This window comes from Pseudophryne corroboree, chromosome 10 (assembly GCF_028390025.1).
Source record: "Pseudophryne corroboree isolate aPseCor3 chromosome 10, aPseCor3.hap2, whole genome shotgun sequence".
Taxonomy (NCBI): Eukaryota; Metazoa; Chordata; class Amphibia; order Anura; family Myobatrachidae; genus Pseudophryne; species Pseudophryne corroboree.
Genome location: NC_086453.1, coordinates 24,123,130 through 24,145,617, shown reverse-complemented (window position 1 = coordinate 24,145,617; position 22,488 = coordinate 24,123,130). Strand labels below are relative to the sequence as shown.

At 44.4% G+C, this 22,488-nt stretch overlaps 1 protein-coding gene across 1 annotated transcript in view; it reads right to left on the bottom strand.

The window, feature by feature from the left end:
• The window catches only part of LOC134965854 (uncharacterized), a 48,391-nt gene extending 33,434 nt beyond the window's left edge, over positions 1-14,957 (bottom strand). The window contains exon 1 of the mRNA XM_063942236.1: positions 14,683-14,957. The gene's annotated coding sequence lies outside the window, so the exon portion shown is untranslated. The remainder of the gene's footprint in view (positions 1-14,682) is intronic.
• Positions 14,958-22,488: the final 7,531 nt, after the last annotated feature.

The following is a 22,488-nucleotide window of genomic DNA, read 5'->3' as shown; positions in this document are numbered from 1 at the left end:
GTATAATTTCAGTGCACTGTCTGGAATATGACATAAGAGGAAGGGGCGGGACCCTCGGGCAGTGGGGCCACCTGGTATTTCCCCTGTGGGCCAGTCCAACCCTGATGTGTATGTTCGGTTTTATTATATGTTCAGTATCTATTTATGTACTTGTAACTTTTGAGCAACTTTTTGACCATGTATGTAAATGGACTTACTTAGTAGCCAGTAATGATATTGGTGATACAAATGTTATTATATTGCTATTACTGATCTGTTCTGATGTACACAGTATGTCCATGTTAAGTTACATGTAATTCCTTAGGACTCTGCTGCACTCCTCACACTGCAGCTGTCTCATTGACTGAACACAGCTTGTCATCTTTACGGTACAGAATTATAGAACATGTACCCCCTTTTACGAAAGGAGGGGATAGGGGTCGTAGATTATTATGATTAGAGACACAGTGGATAATTAAATTGGATGCTTTATCCCCTTATCCCCTAGGGGTTATATGAAACATTAGGCATGCAATGCTTCTTGTGACCAGGGGAAACAGCCTGCTCTAAGTGTTTCCTGCAATGTGGTGTCGTTTTGTTACAATTTTTATTGCTAGAAAGAAGTTGAGTAGATACAGTGTTTAGTAAAGTGTTACCAGTATTACAATGGTCTCATAGAAGTTATGAGCCTGTGAAATGTTGCAAGTATTATGAAGCGTCACAAGTTATCAAACAAAAAAAATAGTTTTTGAATACTTCTGCGTAATGTACTAGGAGTCGGCATTACGTTTACTGTCTTTTATGTGGTTTTTGTATAATTGATTGTTTTTGTGCTGTAACATTTAAGTAATTGAAAAATGTGATTTATATCATACACTTTGCCAAAGGGGTGTTCCCTTTAAGACGTCACATCCCAGATAGTGAGTGTTCTTGACTGGAAGTGATCCTGGCCAGCTGAACACTCCTGGCAGGGTATATGTTTGCACATTGGGCCTAATTCAGATCTGATAGTTTGCTAGGCTTTTTTTGCAGTCCTGCGTTCGCATAGTCGCCGCCCATAGGGGAGTGTATGTTAGCTGTGCAAGTGTGTGATCGCCTGTGTAGCAGAGCTGTAGAAACAGATTTTGTGCAGTATCTGCACAGCCCAGGACTTACTCAGCCACTGCGATCAAATCAGCGTGTCCGGGACTGGAATTGTCGCCAGATACCTGCCCTGCAAACGCTTGGACACGCCTGCGTTTCTCCAACCACTCCCTGAAAATGGTCGGATGCCACGCACAAACGCCTTCTTCCTGTCAATCTCCTAGTGAACGCCCGTGTGAATGGATTCTTTGCACAAATCCATCACAGAGCAACGAACCGCTTTGTACTTGTGCAACACGCCCGCGTAATGTGGTGCATAAGCATGCGCAGTTCTGACCTGATCACAGCGGTGCAAAAAACGCTAGCGAGTGATTAGGTCTGATTTAGGCCCATTGTCTTTGTTCTCTGGCTTGCCAAAAGCTCAATATATGAGCTGAAACATTGCTGATTGAAGCTACCGACCGAGCGTCTTCATTATGATACAGAGTGCCGCCGCAGTGGTTAGTCACATGTTGACAGCCCGGAGTGGCTGTTATCGGAAGACACCCAGCGAAGTAACTATTTATTACTCCAGGAGTGCCGGATTTTGGTTGATTACATACATAAAATATAATGTTCTGCTACTGTATACATTGAAGGGGGTGGGGGGGATAGAGTGAGGGGTAAGAGCAGGAGCCGGCTGTCAGATTTTGCTGCCAGTGGAAGGGGAGGGCTACAGAGCATGGCAGCTCTCTGATCAGCAGATCTCTCTGCACTGAATACAGATAGCCAAGGGAGCTGCTGCGCATGCCCTGCCGCACGCTAGGCGAATCTGTGCGGTAGTCCAGGTGTTCAGTAGACCACCCATAGGGAAGACTGCTCTCCTTATTGAGCAGTGATGAGCGACAGCCATTGAGACCCTGTTTTGACATGGGAATTGCAGCAGCAGAGATCCCTGTTTGTACCCTATGATTGAGGATTGCGCCACCTATCCTATGGGGATTATTATTATTATTATTATGATTATTATCCTTTATTTATATGGCGCCACAAGGGTTCCGCAGCACCCAATTACAGAGTACATAAATAATCAAACAGGAAAACAGCAACTTACAGTTGATGACAGTATAGGACAAGTAATGCAGGGATGCAGTGCCTTTGCACTTCTGCGGGGGAGGGGGGCACTGACATGCGGGGTGGTATAGCCCTGTGCTGAGCGTCCCCCCGCATGTCAGTGTGAATGATCATAGCTGTGCTAAATGTAGCACAGCTACGATCATCTCGGAATGACCCCCAGTGTCCCTGCGCAGAAAACTAGCACTGGCACCAATCTTTGTAAAAAGTGTAATCGGTCAGTACGAGCCATTGTCTGAGGCGCCTGTCAGAGAATTCTCAGCAGCAAGAGCTAAAGGCGGCAAATTCAAAAGTGCAGACATGATGCAATGTGCAGAGTGTCATCCTGTGCCTGATGCAGTGACACACGCAGCCTGCATTCATCCCTGACTCCTGATTAACTCCTTGTATGCAGGAAGTACTGTAGCAATCTGTAGCTCCCTGCATAGAGATGTGTGCTGCTGCCGCTGCTGCTGTGTGTGACATGGGAAGGTATATAACGGCTTGTAGTTTCATTGTTGCAGTTTATTTATGTGCTGCTAAACCCTCCTGGTCAGAGGCAGCAGCTGTATCTGTTCTGTGTTACAATCACTAAGGGGCCTATCGATTACACTAATTACCAGGGGCCAGCCAGTCACCAATAATTACGTTTTCTATCCACGGCCATCATTGCTGCAGCACGGAGGCAGCTGATCTGAAAAAATCTGTCTCCGCGAATCTATTCACCACTACTTAAGCAGGGCCGGATTAAGGCTGCAGGGGCCCCGGGACGCTTCAGACAAGGGGGGCCCCAAAGGACTAAATATAGTGTATATAAGAAGGGGAGGTTTCTTACACATATGTATGTATGTATATACATATATATATATATATGGAAAGGTAGTTGTACGGAGAGCGCTCAAAAGTATGTTAGTGTCTCTTTAGTTCTTTCAATGAGAATTCAACTATTTAGATTTGACCACGGAGAGTTAGATGATTCTGAAAAAGACCCTCTCACCAGATTCACCCAGACAGGATAACACTCATTAATCCAAGGCTTCCATAAAAAATCTTTTTATTAAAATCTTTTTTTTGTATTATAATAAAAGACTCTTACATTGCTCTTAACATTTGTGGGACATGATCTTATTAGGACTTGCTGTCCACCCCAGCCGGGGAGGAGCTCAAATGACAGCCTGTCCTCCCACAAATGTCTAATCACCCCGTGGTCAAATCTAAATAGTTGAATTCTCATTGAAAGAACTAAAGAGACACTAACATACTTTTGAGCGCTCTCCGTACAACTACCTTTCCATTTAATTACCGGTTCTCGACTGGCAAGAGGACCTGTATTGGAGATTAGCAGCCGTTTTCTCCCCAAGGACTATTGGGTCTAAGGCGGGATATATAGCGCAACTTGATTATTTGCTTATATATATATATATATATATATATATATATATATATATATATATCTAGGATAGATAAAAGTATAAGCAGAAAGTTGTTAGGGCAGTAACAAATATATTATTCAATAGAAAATGAGCGTATGTATACACTGTAGAAAAACAATGGGGGTAATTCCAAGTTGATCGCAGCAGGATTTTTGATAGCAATTGGGCAAAACCATGTGCACTACAGGGGAGGCAGATATAACATGTGCAGAGAGAGTTAGATTTGGGTGGGTTATTTTATTTCTGTGCAGGGTAAATACTGGCTGCTTTATTTTTACACTGCAAATTAGATTGCAGATTGAACACACCACACCCAAATCTAACTCTCTCTGCACATGTTATATCTGCCTCCCCTGCAGTGCACATGGTTTTGCCCAATTGCTATCAAAAATCCTGCTGCGATTAACTTGGAATTACCCCCAATATCACACTGTAGTGCTCAGCTGGACTCAGAGAATTGGAGGTTGTGGCTAGTGTGCGAGGCACAGGGTCACCGCACACCTGTCACACAGTAGGTGGTGATAGTATGATGTGGGGGCATGATCTGCTAGCGTCTAGTGCAGGCATTCCCAACCTCGGTCCTCAAGGCACACGTATGGGCCCTACACACTGGCCGACCCGCCGCCGAACTGCCCGATGGCGGATACGGCCGACGAGCGACCCGGCGGCGGGGGGGGGGGGGCAGTGACGGGGGGAGGAAAGTTTCTTCACTCTCCCCGTCACCCGGCTGCATTGAAGTGCAGGCAAATATGGACGAGATCGTCCATATTGGCCTGCATGCACAGCCGACGGGGGACCAGCGATGAACGAGCGCGGGACCGCACATCATTCATTGTTGGAGCCTCCACACTGAAAGATATGAACGAGTTCTCGTTCATTTATGAACGAGATCGTTCATATCTTTCAAAAAATCGGCCAGTGTGTAGGGCCTATAACAGTGCAGGTTTTAGTGATATCCAGGCTGCAGCACAGGTGACATAATTGGTAGCTCAGTTATTTTGATTTAACCATCTGTGCTGCAGCCTGGATATCACTAAAACATAGGCCCTCATTCCGAGTTGTTCGCTCGTTCTTTTTCATCGCATCGCAGTGAAAATCCGCTTAGTACGCATGCGCAAAGTTCGCACTGCGACTGCGCCAAGTAACTTTACTATGAAGAAAGTATTTTTACTCACGGCTTTTTCATCGCTCCGGCGATCGTAATGTGATTGACAGGAAATGGGTGTTACTGGGCGGAAACACGGCGTTTTAGGGGCGTGTGACTGAAAACGCTACCGTTTCCGGAAAAAACGCAGGAGTGGCCGGAGAAACGGTGGGAGTGCCTGGGCGAACGCTGGGTGTGTTTGTGACGTCAACCAGGAACGACAAGCACGGAACTGATCGCACAGGCAGAGTAAGTCTGAAGCTACTCTAAAACTGCTACGAGGTTTGTGATCGCAATATTGCGAATACATCGGTCGCACTTTTAAGAAGCTAAGATACACTCCCAGTAGGCGTAGGCTTAGCGTGTGTAACTCTGCTACATTCGCCTTGCGAGCGATCAACTCGGAATGAGGGCCATAGGCCCTCATTCTGAGTTGATCGCAGCAGCAAGAAAGTTAGCAATTGGGCAAAACCATGTGCACTGCAGGAGGGGTAGATATAACATGTGTAGAGAGAGTTAGATTTGGGTGGGGTGTGTTCAATCTGCAATCTAATTTGCAGTGTAAAAATAAAGCAGCCAGTATTTACCCTGCACAGAAACAAAATAACCCACCCAAATCTAACTCTCTCTGCACATGATATATCTGCTTCCCCTGCAGTGCACATGGTTTTGCCCAATTGCTATCAAAAATCCTGCTGCGATCAACTTGGAATTACCCCCATAGCCTGGTCTAGGGGTATGCAAGCTGCTGGTTACAACAGTACAGGTTTGTATAATATGCCTGTCACAAAATAAAGTATATCAACTAGTCCTAAACCCTACAGTACTACAAGGAGAAAACTGTTATCATACACACACAGCATACCTACATCCAAACAGCATATAGCCACACAAAACACACACATGCAGTACATACACACACACACACACACACACACACACACACACACACACACACACACACACACACCATGCATACATACACACACAAACAAACACAACAACACCTACAAACACACAGCATACCTACATCCAAACAGCATATATCCACACAAAACACACACATACAGTACACACACACACACACACACACACACACACACACACACACACACACACACACACACACACACACCATACCTACATAAATACACATAGCATACATACAGTACATACATACATACACACACACACACACACAGCATGCATACATACACACACACTACACACCTACAAACACACAGCATACCTACATCCAAACAGCATATATCCACACAAAACACACACATACAGTACATACATATACACACACACACACACACCATACCTACATAAACACACATAGCATACATACAGTACATACATACATACATACATACACACACACACACACACACACACACACACACACACACACACACAGCATGCATACACAACATGCATACAAACACACACACACCTACAAACACACAGCATACATACATACATACAAACAACACACACAGCGTACGTACGTACGTACGTACGTACGTACGTACGTACGTACGTACATATATATACACACACACACACACACTACACACACAGTACACACACACTACTCACCTACAAACAAACAGCATATCTACAGAAACACACACACACACACACACACACACACACACACACACACACACACACACACACACACACACACAGCACTAACCAATTTAAGAGAAGCATTCAAAAATGGGGGTGGGGGAAAGGAATTCTGTTGCACAGGAATGAGAGTGACACCTTACCTAGAAAGGTGGTATTAGAAGACCCCTATTATTAATTGGTACAAAATTGCTGAATTCAACAATGGGGGTGCGACCACAGATCAGGTATGATACAAGCAGGGCCGGTTCTTAGCTTTGTGGCGCTCCGGGCAAATTATAGGGGCGTGGCTTCAAATGGGGGCGTGGTCACGACGCTGAAAGAAAAAATTAAATAAAAAGAAAGTATACTTACCATCCCCGTTCCTGATCCAGACCGCTGCAGACCTCCTCCGCCGGCGGCGCTGCTCTTCTCCTCTCCTCTCCTCTCCTCTCGTTATTACGTCTCTCCCATAGAACAGCATAGACACTAGAGGTCAATTATGACCCCTAGTGTCTGTGCCACTATGCTGTGCGGTGCGCGATGACGTCATCGCGCATCGCACAGCAAAGGTCCTCTACATGAAGGGAAACTAGACCGTATCATCTAGTTTCCCTTTATGGAGAGGACCTTTGCTGTGCGGTGCGCGATGACGTCATCGCGCACCGCACAACTAAGGTCTTCTCAATGAAGGGAAACTAGACGCTACGCGTCTGGTTCCCTTCAAAGCGGGGGGGGAGGGGGGCACAGCAGGGCACTGCGGGCGGGGGGCACAGTGGCGGATCTTGCCCTGGTGCGGCGCCCTCCGGAAGGCGGCGCCCCGGGCAAAAGTACCGCTTGCCCGTGGCAAGTACCGCCACTGGATACAAGCACAAACGAAGAGAAAAAGGGATCTGTTAGGGTGCACTTTAAATGTAAAATATAACATTTATTGATATCCTTAAAAGTGGATAAAACAACGTTTATGCGAAATATTGGTAAAAAAACATATATGATCGTGAGAAGATAAAGACAATGGGAAACTTAAAGAGAAAGATTAATAAAGAGAGTGTTTTTAAAAAAGCCTTAGTGTCTTGTTTGTCTACTTAATATGTATATAAATATAGTATTTATTAGCAACTGTTAAATATCAATTCAATCTGTGTTACTCTGTATATAGAGATTCGAAACAAATGTTGCTATTTAAGCTCAGCTATGATTCTTGGCAGTCAGCTTATATTTTGTGTTATGAGTGTTTGGCACAGTAAATAATATCACTGCTGGTTATATCTGACCGAGAGGGAAGTGCACAGTAATTGTTCTTTGCACTGTGGTTCTTTACAGATTCAAAGTCTCTCATGAACCAGAAATTATATTATAGAAATACTAGGTAGCTACAGATATCTCTCATGCAGTATAATATTAGGTTCAATAATACCAAATTGTGTAAATTAACGATATCTTGTAGAGCCAAAGATCATTCCAACAGTGAGCATTGATTCTGTGCTGTGGTATAGAATGGTCCCCTTCTGCTCTATGATATAGGCCCTCATTCCGAGTTGATCGCTCGCAAGGCGATTTTAGCAGAGTTGCTCACGCTAAGCCGCCGCCTACTGGGAGTGTATCTTAGCTTCTTAAAATTGCGAACGATGTATTCGCAATATTGCGATTACAAACTTCTTAGCAGTTTCAGAGTAGCTTCAGACTTACTCGGCATCTGCGATCAGTTCAGTGCTTGTCGTTCCTGGTTTGACGTCACAAACACACCCAGCGTTCGCCCAGACACTCCCCCGTTTCTCCGGCCACTCCCGCGTTTTTTCCGGAAACGGTAGCGTTTTGATCCACACGCCCCTAAAACGCCGTGTTTCCGCCCAGTAACACCCATTTCCTGTCAATCACACTACGATCGCCGGAGCGACGAAAAAGCCGTGAGTAAAAAAACTATCTTCATTGTAAAATTACTTGGCGCAGTCGCAGTGCGAATATTGCGCATGCGTACTAAGCGGATTTTCACTGCGATGCGATGAAAAATACCGAGCGAACGACTCGGAATGAGGGCCATAGTGTGGTAGGGCTTAGAGCTTCCCCATGAGTTAATGTGTATTAGCGAGTGCTACTGATGCTCTGTGACCGGTATGGGGATACTAAAGTTCTCAATCCCCTATCCACACTTCTATATCAATTAGAGTTTATATTCGTTTGTGTTGCACTGTAATTATTTGGATAATACAGAGTCACCTCATTCAATGTCTAGCGTGCTCAGTGTTCCACTGTAATTCACGGTTCACTGTACAGTATAACCTTATGGGGTAACGTCATCGTTTTACAACCTTTTACCTGATAATCACAGGGCCCTGTAGACTTTTTTGACCCAGTCAATCTTTGTTATGTCAACCATATTTGACCCATTCATCCATTACCATAAGAAAGCCTTACTACACACCAGGGCTACCCACAGTGCCCTCAGTACAGATATATGCACTTAAGATTTTGGTGTGCATTGACACTGCCCAGTAAGAACAAGTAAACTATGGGGTAAATTTACTAAGGTGGGAGATTTTTAGAACTGCTGATGTTGCCCATGGCAACCAATCAGATTCTACTTACCATTTATCTAGCTGCTTCTAGCAGATAATAGATATAATCTGATTGGTTGCCATGGGCAACATCACCAGTTCTAAAAATCTCCCACCTTAGTAAATTTACCCCTATATGTATTAAAATCTGTGACCAATACAGATATGACTTTACCTCTTTAGTTCTAGGTAAAACCTTAGATGCATATGCAGAATTAATCTCAATTATAAGTAGCCCCCTTTTTACTCTAAAGGGTTAAATATCTGTAATACAGCGCCTCCACCCAAGCTTTAACAGCACCCCAGGCCTGCTTGGGAAATCTTGGTGTATATATAGGGTTATTATAAGATATAGCATAAGATTTGTTACCCTAGTCAGTGGCGCACCCAGGGGGGTTTCCGAGTACCCAGAAACCCCCCTCCACTAAAAAAAAAAAAAAAAAAAAAAAAATTTTTACTTTTTTTTAGCTGCATGAGTATTATTAATGACTGTCTAGTGTCCTCTGCAGCCTGCTGTCTTCCTGGTGGCACTTGCAAGTGCAATAAAAGTTTACTTTATTTTAATTATAGTACATATATATCCATGTGCCTACATATATACACATGTATATACATACATACATACATATAAACACACACACACACACACACACACACACACACACACACACATGATATATATATCACACACATGATATATATATATATATATACATGTGTATATATATATGTGTACTGTAGTGTGTGTGTATATATATATATATATATATATATATATATATGTATGCATGTTTAATATGCTATGTATATGTGTATATGGGTTCACTACGATCTCCCGGCGGCTGCCCTCCCGGCGACCAGCATACCGGCGCCGGGAGGCCGGCCGCCTGCTTACCAACAGTGTGGCGAGCACAAATGAGCCCCTTGCGGGCTCGCTGCGCTCGCCACGCTACGTGCGCCACACTATTGTATTCTCCCTCCAGGGGGTCGTGGACCCCCACGAGGGAGAATAAGTGTCGGTATGCCGGCGGTCAGGCTCCCGGCGACGGTATGCTGGTCGCCGGGAGCCCGACCACCGGCATACTGAAGACCACCCATGTATATGTATGTGTGTGTGTGTATGTGTATGTATGTATGTATGTATGTATATATGTGTGTGTGTAGATATATGTATATATATATATATATATATGTGTGTAGATATATATATATATATACACACACACACACACACACACACAAACACACTAGTTTTATGGACCCAGCCTATACTGGGTCACCTCAGTCACCACCCCCCTGATTGGCTCCGCCCAGTTCTGGAAACCCCCCCATGCAAATCCTGCGTTTGCCACTGCTAGTATACTGCTTTACCTATGCAGACAGGATACATTATATTAGATGAATATACCAATGTACAGTACCTGTCTTCTTTTACTCTTTTCTTCGCGATTGCACAGTAAACACTTATTAACAGGTAAGTACATCAATTTTAATCTTGTTACAGAAATACAGTATACAGATTCATAAAACACAAAGGTTATCCCGTCCTTTTTTAAAAGTCTAACTTACACAAATAATTTTATCCTATAAAGATTAAATAAATGCAATACGAAAAAAAAAAAATATTTTGGTGCCATTATCATGTGGCATTATATTATATGATCCGAAAGGACTGTTATTATTATTATTATTAGTAGTAGTAGTAGTAGTAGTAGCAGTATAAGTACTGAGGATGGGTCTGGGGTGTAGCACCCCATGGATTGGAGTGGCCGGGCTGCTGTGGGGTAGCACACTATAATATTTATTTAGCACCCCCTTTAACACTTTAATTAATCATTTAGGTTGTACACCAGGGGTGGCCAACCAGTCAGAGGCAAAGAGCCAGAAAAGATCTGTAGTCAAGGGCAAGAGCTTGTATCATGCGCGCGCCGAAGGCGTGTGCGCAAAAATGGGGGTGTGGCCTAGTTTTCACAAAGCCACACCCCATTTTGTGCACACACCTTTCGTTATGACATTTGTAGGAGAATGACCTTGTGTCATAACTCCGTTTTTAGTCATGTTGTACAGTGCCACATACATATAATGCCCCAGTACAGTGCCACATACATATAATGCCCCAGTGCAGTGCCACATACATATAATGCCCCAGTATAGTGCCACATACATATAATGCCCCAGTACAGTGCCACATACATATAATGCCCCAGTACAGTGCCACATACATATAATGCCCCAGTGCAGTGCCACATACATATAATGCCCCAGTATAGTGCCACATACATATAATGCCCCAGTGCAGTGCCACATACATATAATGCCCCAGTATAGTGCCACATACATATAATGCCCCAGTACAGTGCCACATACATATAAAAATATAAAAAAATGGGTGCCTCCACACTGCCAGAAACATATGTCCCCACAGTGCCAGATACTTATATGCCCCACAGTGCCAGATACACATATGTCCCCACAGTGCCAGATACATATATGCCCCCACAGTGCCAGATACATATATGCCCCACAGTGCCACATACACATATGTCCCCACAATGCCAGATACATATATGCCCCAAAGTGCCAGATATATATATATATGCCTCACAGTGCCAGATACACATGACCCCCGAGTGCCAGATATACATGTCCCCCCAGTGCCAGATATACATTTCCCCCCAGTGCTAGATATATTAGTCCCCAAAGTGCCAGCTATGCCCCTGGTGCCAGATATATATGTCCCCAAAGTGCCAGCCATGCCCCCAATGCAGGGTCCCCACAGTGCCAGATATGCCCCCAGTGCCAGATATACATGTCCCCACACAGTGCCAGCTCTGCCCCCAGTGCCAGATATGCATGTCCCCCCAGTGCCAGCTATGCCCCCAGTGCCAGATATATATGTCCTCACAGTGCCAGCTATGCCCCTAGTGCCAGATATATATATATATGTCCCCAGTGCCAGATATGCCCCCAATGCCAGTGTCCCCACAGTGCCAGATATGCCCCCCAAGTGCCAGATATATATGTCCCCACAGTGCCAGATATACATGTCCCCCAAGTGCCAGATATATATGTCCCCACAGTGCCAGCTATGCCCCGATGCCAGTGTACCCCACAGTGCCAGATATGCCCCCCAGTGCCAGATATACATGTCTCCCCAGGGCCAGCTATGACCCCCTTGCCAAGTATACATGCCCCCACAGTGCCAGAAATGCCCCCAGTGCCAGATATACACCGCTGCACTGCCCCCCCCCACCCCCGTGCTGCTCACCGCGCCGCTGCTGCTGTCTGTGAAGGGAGGAGAGCGCAGCGTGCGCCTCTCCTGCCCCTCACTCTCCGGCGGCGGCTGTGTCTCTCTTTAATTAGGCGCCGCCCCGTGAGCCAATCAAAGCTCGCGGTCCGGCAGCAGCAGCGGCGCGGTGAGCAGCAGTGGGCTGAGCCGCATTCGGCGGATGAAAGAGCCGCATGCGGCTTGAGAGCCGCGGGTTGGCCACCCCTGTTGTACACCCTCACTTGTGTATCACTTTTTTGTATATACATTTTGCTTTCCTTTTATAAAGACATACTAACACTTTACCGTCTCACATGTGTGTTACCCTGGGATGGCTGGCCTGTGCCAGCTCGTGGGGTTCTGTACCCTAGGCTCAGATATTGTAGGTACCCCCAGCATCAGAGGAACCTTGTCAAGGCCTGGTGGCTTTGCCATTTAATTGCAAATATATGTAACTCAGACCTTTGGATTTCTATTATACAGTTTTTCAAGCCATGTTACCAATACAGTTTTGTGTGCTGGGGGGCACCGGGGGTTGATCCCCATTATGACTCTGGTACTACATATGAGTCAGTGCAATAATCCCCAAGTATTATCAGTCTCACTCATTGCTGCAGTATAATAGTGCACTTTGGGGCCTGTATTTGAAATACAGAATGTGAATCTCTGTTGTCGTTGCAATACTTCATTCTCCCAAGTTTTTAGGTTGTCATTCATCCATCCTTACAGAGATAAATGGTGACCCTTTATTGCTACCTGCAAAAGTAGTAACTTAACTGCTCCAACTTTGCTAATTCTAGTTGTTGTAGTAGTTCTATGTTTCTCTACACTTGGGGGGTGATTCAGTCTGATCGTAGATGTGCTAAATTTAGCACATCTACGATCAGTTTCTCTGACATGCGGGGGGACACACCCAGCACTGGGCTAGTCCACAACGCTTGTCAGGCCCCCCACCTCCGCACAGGTGCAAAAGCTTCGCACGGCGGCAAGGCTTTTTACCTGCTAACTAGCTCCCTGCCTGCACAGTCTAGCTGCGCTGGCAGGCGGCTTCCCGCCATATTCTGGGTCACAGCGGCTGTGACATCACGTAGCCGCTGCGGCCCGCCCCCACAACGGTCCCGACATGCCTGCGTTGTCCGGACCGCTCCAGACCAACATGCCCCCTCCCGCCCCGTGACCACCTCTGCCTTTCAGTCATGGAGAAGTGAACGCTTTACGGGGGAAAACGTGCGCACTCCCCAGGGCGCTTCAGACTGCGATTGCTACCATTGCAGCGACCAAGTCTGAATTAGGCCCTTAGTTGTTTCTTTAAAAGATCTTTCATTGTATACATAGCTAGATTAAGGGGGGGGCATACTGTACCCTGGGCCCCCCTTTGTCATGCCCCCCCCCCCCCTCCCTGGCCAGAGCACACTGACATCACTGGCTTTCCCTCTTAAGCAGCAGCAGAACCAGTAGGCAGAATGCAAGCAGGATAGTTTGCAGTGCAGGTAGAGACACAGGAATATCATGATTCATGAGCTACCGATAGAGCTTTCTAACCAGAGGAGAGATGTGAGGGTGGAGAGAGCTGTAAGTGACACAGGGATCCCAGCTTCTCCTCCCCACCTCGGTGTCTGAGTCCTGTGTAAACTGTTATGCAACTAAACCATTTGGGTCTAGAGATAGAGACACTCACAGAGAGTCCTCCTGAGTCCTGTCCCGGTGTGTAAGTAGTACAGATGCTGCTGCTATTCTTGCATGTGACAAGATAAATCATTTAATTTTTCTAAGTGTATTTTAAGGTTAAGTGGACTTTGTTCCACAACAAGAAACAATTATAAAATAGTTGTCTTTCAATTAGGTGGAGTTATAAACAGTGCCCAGGCATTATTAAACTATTAGTTAAAACTAATATATACCATTGGTTTAAATTTAATATACACAATCCATACCCCCCACCATGACCCATTCCAGGAGAGACAACATGCTCTCTACCTGAACTTTCTTCTTTATGTATGATTGTAATCACCTGTGTTGAAACACCTTTCTTGTCAATTAAATAGTTCAACACAGGTGACGTCAATCATATATTAAATGGGAAGTCCAGGTAGAAAGCATCTTGTCCCTCCTGGAATGGGACATGTTGGGGGGTATGCACAATTTAATATACATCCTCCACCTTCCATCAGGGCCCCCCGTCTTAAGTGCCCCGGGCACTCCCAAGGCTTAATCCGGCCCTGCTTGTTTATCAAGTAACCCAGCTAGCTTTCTCTTTCTCTCTCTGAATAAAATGTAGAACAACTACCCGTAGGTAGTCTATAATAGCCTGAGTCCGATTTATCAGCTACACATAACCGAATACTGTAAAAGTCATAGCCAATACATGGCTCATATCTATATTTATGAAGTTAGCCTGTATTGTATTTCACGGCAAATGGCTTCTGCCAATTTAGGCATAATGTGTACAGCAAAGGTATCCCAGTCCTGACGAGTTATGAATGGGTGCGCTGTGATACGTGGTTTACCAACCTGCTTCTCTAAGTGGCATTGTGGATCTGTCCCTCTTGCAGGGTCCCGTTTTCAGGGTCTCAGACCGGGTGATATGGTGATGTGTACCGCTTTCTGCTCCAGCCGCCAGTGTCTGTCAATCAAAAGTGGACACTTATAGAAGAATCTCTCCCTGCAGAGAGGAGCAAACTGAGCTCTGTCAGTTCTCTCCCCCTTCACTAGTATCCCAGCCGGACAATTGACTACTTCGCTCACATCACATCTTAGACACACTTGGACAGCACCTCTCTGACACTCAGCTCTCCAGGTAGAGAAAACACAGTTCTGTCTCTCCACTATATATAGGCTCGCTCACACCAGCTGCTACTTCTCTCCTGGCGTGTGGGGCCTAGGTAAATGATATCCTCATGTTGACATGAGTCTGTTTATTCCCTTAAAGGCAGTGTGATACTGCTCCCATTTATATAAGTATTACCACTGTCCTTCACAACCAGGCAGCTATGGAACCATCACAAACTTATTCAGTACATAAATACAATACAATTACAATCACATAAACATTGTTATTACAACTCATCTACCATGGATGTTAGAACACATTTAATATACATTGTATTATAGAATGAATAAATAAATGAAATAAATAATTGTACTGTAAGACTCACTGATAATAGGCGTCTTGTTCAACAACAGACTTCAGTGAATGTGGTATACATGAGTCTTCTCACCACACACACTTGCAAATACAATGAGAAGTCAGTGACAAATATTACAATAGATGGATTAGCAGAGAGGGAAAATGGATCTTAAAAGGTCTCAGAGCAAAACAACATGTTTATATAGTGACCTACTGATAATAGGGAGAGAGAGAGAGAGAGAGAGAGAGAGAGAGAGAATAATTAAAGCATTGAGTCCAGTCTTGGGGCAAAACCCCCCTTTCTCTCCATCATACTGTACCACACTACAGCAAGATAATTGGTGGACGGCAGGTTAAAAAGTGCACACAGTAACTATTGCAGTGAAAAGTAGACTATAGAAAATATAGTTGTGGCAAAATCAGAGGTGGTTTACAGGGGGCAAAATGACGGTGAAATAAGGCAGAGGGCATTTTCAAGGAACACCGGGTACAGCAGAAAGGATTCTAAGAGCCGACTGATAGCTCTAAAGGAAAGGGCAATGGAGGGCTACCAGAAGTCCAACAGCGTACCTCCCAACATGACCCATTCCAGGAGGGACAAAATGCTCTGTTCCTGGAATTCCTTGCCCATGGCAGTTGCAGAGGTGGGGGCTGCAGAGAAATCTAAAATTCAAATATGGGAGCCGCACCAACTGCCACCACAAACACTGGCAAACATCGCCAGCCGGGATTCACTGGCAGTTGGTGTGTATCCCCTATTTGAATTTTGGACTGCAAAGCGGCCCCACCTCTGCAACTTCCACAGGCAACTGCCAGTTTTGCCTCACCCTGTATAATGGCCCATTTTAGAAAGAGCTCTTCAGAGCCAGTGTGACACCCCCAGAGGACTGACCACAAACGCTGGTGCAACTGAGAAAAGGTCAAAGTGCAACAAGTACAGCAGGCAACTGAAGCAGGGATGGTGATCGGTTACCCACTTATAGGGCGAGGGAATGAGCTTTATGAAGGACACATGTTGAATGAGACCCAATAAGTCTCTAACTCTGAAATGCTCACTGCCACCATAGCCGAAATAGGAGGCAGTCTCAGCCTCTTACTACATACCAGTGCAACCAAATTAAAAAATGTGGTTTGGCTGAGCCACAGCCCCTTATGGGGGTAATATGTGAGTTCCAGCTCTCTGATAGGATGCTGAAAATCATGCCATCAGCTGAGGGCATCCGGCGCAAAAGAATCTTTTCTTCATGTCTGCAAATGGGCATCATAGTCGCCACTTCAGTGCACTGTGGCAGGTGCCAGCTACAAAGCACGGGCCGTACACAATTGCCTGGCAGACACATTTTGCACACCCCTACCCTATAATGTGCTGTGCAGTAAACGCTCCATATAAAATTGAGAATGCATTTATGGAGTCCTAAGGCTAGATTTACTAAGCGGCAGCTTTGGGTTCGCAGCAAGTTTGACCCTGTAATTTAAAATAGCAAAAAACATTAAATGCAAAACACATTGGCTCTGCAATGACTGTTATGGGCGTTTTACATTTTGGGGCATTTTACATTTTGGGGCTATAACTGCTTTGAATTGGCCGCTTACAAAACCCGCTGCTTGGTAAATCCAGCCTATAGTATCCAACCCAATTATCGCCATTAGCTGTGCAGTGGCTGCAATGTCCGGGCTCTGGAGGAGGTGGAGATGGGAGTAGTAGGGGTTTGTGGAAAGATGAATACCCTCTTGTGATCCAACATAATAAAATAATCATGCCATCTGGTAGATCCTGAAACCCTATGACCGGGTTGGTATCTATATACCGGCGCCCGTCATCCCAGTGGTCAGAATCCCGACAGTGGAATGCCGGCAGCGGGGCGAGCGCGAAAGAGCCCCATGTGGGCTCGCTACATGCGCCACGCTATTTATTCTCCCTCCAGATGTGTCATGGACACCCCAAGAGGGAGAATAGGTGTCGGTATCCCAGTGGTCAGGATCCCGGCGCCGGTATGCTGAACACTGGGATCCCGACAACCGGGATATTGAATGCATCCCCTATGACCATGTGGGTAAGAATAGATTCACTTGTCTATTCATTTGTTGGAAAAAACAATCTTCAGGAAAAAAGAAGTATTTCTAACATTGTAAATGATATATCACGCCCAATCTGCTATCTAAAGTGATCCCCGTTATTGTGCATATCGCACCCCTAGTAATCAGGTTTTACTGCGTAAAGGGTTGGGCACCCTCGTTATCCCAGGGATAACGAGCTGAAATGATTATACCACACCCATCATCAAAAACAGGATGGGTGTGGAAGGGGGTGAATAGAATTGAATACCGCCTTAAGAGTCTCATGACGGTTCCACAGCGTCTTCTGCTGCGATGCATTCTCTTGAAACACTTATGTTGCAGTTGATCCAATAAATGTAATAGGAACACAATTTGCAGCAGACGGCACAAGTCAGGCGAGAAGAACGTCATTAGATTGCAAGCGACAATTAGTTTGAAGGCAAAACCAGACTGTTACATCTAATGACTCTCTCACCAGGATCGCTGTTACATTTGGCTCAGTGTGTGTTTTAACACTATACATAATTACCTATTTCAATTGCAGTGCACAGCTTATCTATCTTTTGCTACTTGCTGTAACGTGATTGTAGTCTCCAGAGAGAATGCAAATCAATAAACTGCTATCATTGTTATAATGTGTTTTCCTGACAGTTAAAGCACTAAAAGCATCAACACTTTCCTGTGTACTTCCTACAACATGTACACACACACACACACACACACACACACACACACACACACACACACACACACACACACACACACACACTAGAGTTCAGTTTTTCATAAGCCAATTAACCTACAGCACCAATATATTTGTGGTCTGTGGGAGGAAGCCTGAGCACCCAGAGGAAACCCAAACAAGATAACTGGTATATAGAAATTGCACTCAGTTAGGGCTGTGGTGGGAAAGGAACCCAAGACCTCAGTGCTGTGAGGCAGTAATGCTAACCATTACACATTCTGTACTGCCCGCGCCCAAGACTGGTTTATCCTCAGGACGGAGAACACACTTTTTTGGGTGGGTCCTGACTTTCGGAGGAATTCTATCCCTGAGCTCATCAGTTTGGAGCTGTTTCCTGATATTGCAAGGGGACCCCATACTATGGGGTAAATTTACTAAGGTGGGAGATTTTTAGAACTAGTGATGTTGCCCATGGCAACCAATCAGATTCTACTTACCATTTATCTAGCTGCTTCTAGCAGATAATAGATATAATCTGATTGGTTGCTATGGGCAACATCACCAGTTCTAAAAAATCTCCCACCTTAGTAAATTTACCCCTATGTGTCCCCCTGCTATAGTGCCAACCCTCTGGCTGCTTCAGCTCGGTGCTGGCCATAGGAATAAAGGGGAAACCCCCCACCACCATTTTTCCCCCATTTTCACATAAAATCACAATCCAAGACGTTGGTTGCTGATAACTGGTGGAGACTGCTCACATTTCTTTTAGTTTTTAGTCTTAACTTACAGCTTTACCTAATTTGTTGCAATTGTCATTGTCTGTTAGCAAGCCATACACACCCTTGTCTGTGGGCTCACAATTACTAAACCCCCGTTTAGAAAGAGATGACAGAAAAAGTCTAGTTAATTTTCAGTTCAGTTATAAGGTATGTGTTTACAGCCGTAGTTTGTGCTGACGGAGTCTTATTGGGGTTACCTAATCAGCTCCTTCTTACTCCCTGATTCAGTCCTGCTCACATTCAGTAGACTCTGATGGAGGGAGAATACAGAGGAAATAAAATTTCAGAGAGGGGGGTGAGGGGTGAAGGGTTGGTGACACTCTGTGTCATTCTGTTTTATGGATGAGGCATTTTATGCAAAATAACCAATAAAAGATAAAAATGCACACACACACATCAGCAATTAATTGGGGCAATTTGCTGTTTTGTAGACGATTGTGCTTATAAATCTGCAATGTATGGGCTTCACAGATCATGGATTCAGACCAAACATCGATTGGGATTGGTAAATCAGGTTGTCCAACATGTGGATTGTCAGTGTATGGTAACAATCAGCAGATCTGCAGACCATTCTACTAAACTGATGAGTCTTTCAAGATTGTCAGATCTGTATTTGCTGAAATGATCTGCAACTCGCTGAAACGTATCTGAGCTGTATGGGTGCAGACTGGTGGATTTGGGAATCTTTAACTGTCCATCTTGGGTTTGTTTTTGTCATTTAGTTATAACTTCCTATGTGATGTTATAAAGACATAGATGACCTTGTGATACATAACTTGGATCATAAAAGTTGTCATTCACCTTCTGTAAATTGTCACAGTTGCATTGTCAGAATCTTGTAGTTTCAACTAGTTTCACAATTAATCACTAACCTCACAAAGAAAATATATAATGAAACTAGTGATTTGGGGCCTAATTCAGACTTGATCGCTCGTCTGGGAATTTGCAGAGGTTTGCGATCAGATAGTCGCCGTCCAGACATAGTGAAAATCCGTTAAAGAGTGCACTGTCAACGGCAGCCTGTATGGGGGTGGTCAAAACCCCTGAATATGTGGATACAATAAGAAAAAAGAAATACTGTCGCCGGCTGTTTTTCCAAATAATCAATGGACGGATGTACCACTATCACAATGTAATAAAATACAATTTATTTCACATTCATAAAATTAGATCTCAATCGCCTCAAACAATAAAAAGAGGGTAAATCATAAAAACATGTAAGAAAATATATGAGTAGACCACTTATATTCCCTTCAGTGGTTATTTTAACCACAATATCTGGCAAGGGCTCAGCTCCACAATAACTCAGCAGTTCATTGGAATGTAGAGTATTACCAGACCGTTCAGATGTGATCCCCTAGGTATCTCAGTTCAAGTGGAGATCCAAATTGCAAATGGGGATGGGTCCTAGTCCTCATGTGCTTGTGCTATTAATGTCCGGTTGATGCAAAGAGTCCAAACTGATGCCAGAAGTAAAGATGAAGGGTCCTGAGGAAGCTAAATAATTGTGAAACAGGCAATATCACAAGAGAGTACTAGATACCGATCATTACTATATACACATTTTATTCAATCACATAAAATAAAAGCATAAAAAATGCGATGCATATTTTCATAAAAGAATTATTCCCACTGCTGATATTATTTACACGCTGCCATATACTGTATCCCAATTGTATATTGCACAGAAGTCCACATCTAAAAGACTAGTGTGGCTGGTTCGCTCCAAAGCAAATGATAAAGTCCCAATTTGTTTTAGGGAATGTGAATGGTGTTCACTAGATGGTGAATGTTCAGCTGAATAAACGATGGGCGCTATGCTACTACCTCCCCCGACCGCCAAATAATTTTGTGCTCACCACTTATTCCTTAGAGTCTCATGTGAGGCTGGCTGTCAGCATGCGGAATCCGTTGTGGTTGGTGGGAGCGGCGGTGTTCTATTCAGTTCACCGGGGAGGGAGGGCGCCGTTCGTAGCTGCAGAATTCAGGCGGTTTGCTGTGTGCTGGAGTCCGGACTGTGGTGCTGTGCTTGTGTAGATCTCAGGGAAAAACAGCAGCGTGAGATGTCCTTAACATGTTTCTCTGTGAAAATCAAACCACGGTTTCATCAGAAGGTGGCAGTTATTGGACCAGTGAAACGCGTTGAGCTTCACTCTTGTTTGACCACAAGCGCTGTACCTTCATCTTTACTTCTGGCCTCACACACCCTCCCTGAAAACGCTTAGGAAAAACAGAGGGTTATTGGTATCTCAAACACGTCTTCAGCTGAAACATGTAGGATAAACGTGATACTTACCAGAGCTGTAACTAGACTTTTTGGTGCCCTGTGCCAAAAAAATAATCCCCCCCCCCCCCCCCATTTTTCCAACAGAGACATAAGGTGCATGCCTTGCAGGGAAGGGTCCTGACAAAATGAATCCCAGAGAAATAGGAGAGAAAAATAGTTTTTTTCCCTCCCCGTATAGTACACATACTGTATTATCTCAGGGAATAGTGGTCTCTCTATCAGTACAATTATGACTCTAGATTTGTTATGGCACCAATGTTGGGTGCTACCCTCCAGTTATCAAATAGATTGACATTATACGAGAAGATAAGGAATTGGGTTTAGATGGGTGCACTCCCTTCCTTTATTTTGTTACTGTTTAAAATACAATTTTAATGGTTTATTTAAAAACAGAAGAAATAAATTTTTGTGATGGGGATGCACTACACCACTAGCAAATATTTAATTTTGCTTAATATTAAAAGCAAAAGATGTAGATGTACATATATCTCTATATATATAAACGGGTTTAGTACTCTTAGACAGTCATATGATTTAATTTAAAAGGATGAAATTTATTTTCTCATAAAAACATAAGAAACATGAAAAAATGCATACATAACCTATACTTCATACACAATTTAAACTTAAAAGGACATAATTAGTCTTAAATCTAAAAATACATCTGTGCTTTTCATAAATATACTTGCACTCTATATGTAATACACTGCAATATGAGGTATTACGTGCGGCACGCTACAGAGTATGTACATTTGATTATACAGGCAGATAATTATCAGCAGCCTCGGCAGCAGCTCTGGAGGTCAGGGGCAGGTCACATGACCAGTGGCAGTTGGAGGGATGATAGTTGGTCAGGACACGGTCTGAGGTAGCTGTGAGAGAGGAGGACATCTCTGGCAGTGGAGAATTCCTGTCAGAAAATGGAGGTGCCACTGAGAGCAGCTGAGAGGCAGTGGCTGTGTGTGAGAGCCGCTCAGTAAAAATCTATAAAGTGCTACTTCTAATTTGTGACTGCTGCAGTGCTGGAAGCAGAGTGGGTGTCTACAGTGAGCACAGTAGAAAGCCTGCTCCCTGTGTCACCTAGCAATCCCTATTTCCCCAGCAGAGTATTACCCTTCAGTTTGCACTTACACATAACAGCGCAACAGCAAAGCAGGGATTAGCAGGATATCCAGCTGAGGGTGAGAACTGTCATAATACATTGCACCCTGAGTATGCCAAGTTCTAAATAGAGACTAGTGACTTCTTACCTACTGTACACTGAGAACTAGTGAGAGCAAGGAGAGACTGCTTATACTGTACTTTAAGCCAGATAAGGAAATACAAGGACTTTGCCAGGTATAATTACAAGGGAAACCTACTAGCACATTGGTAGTTTCCT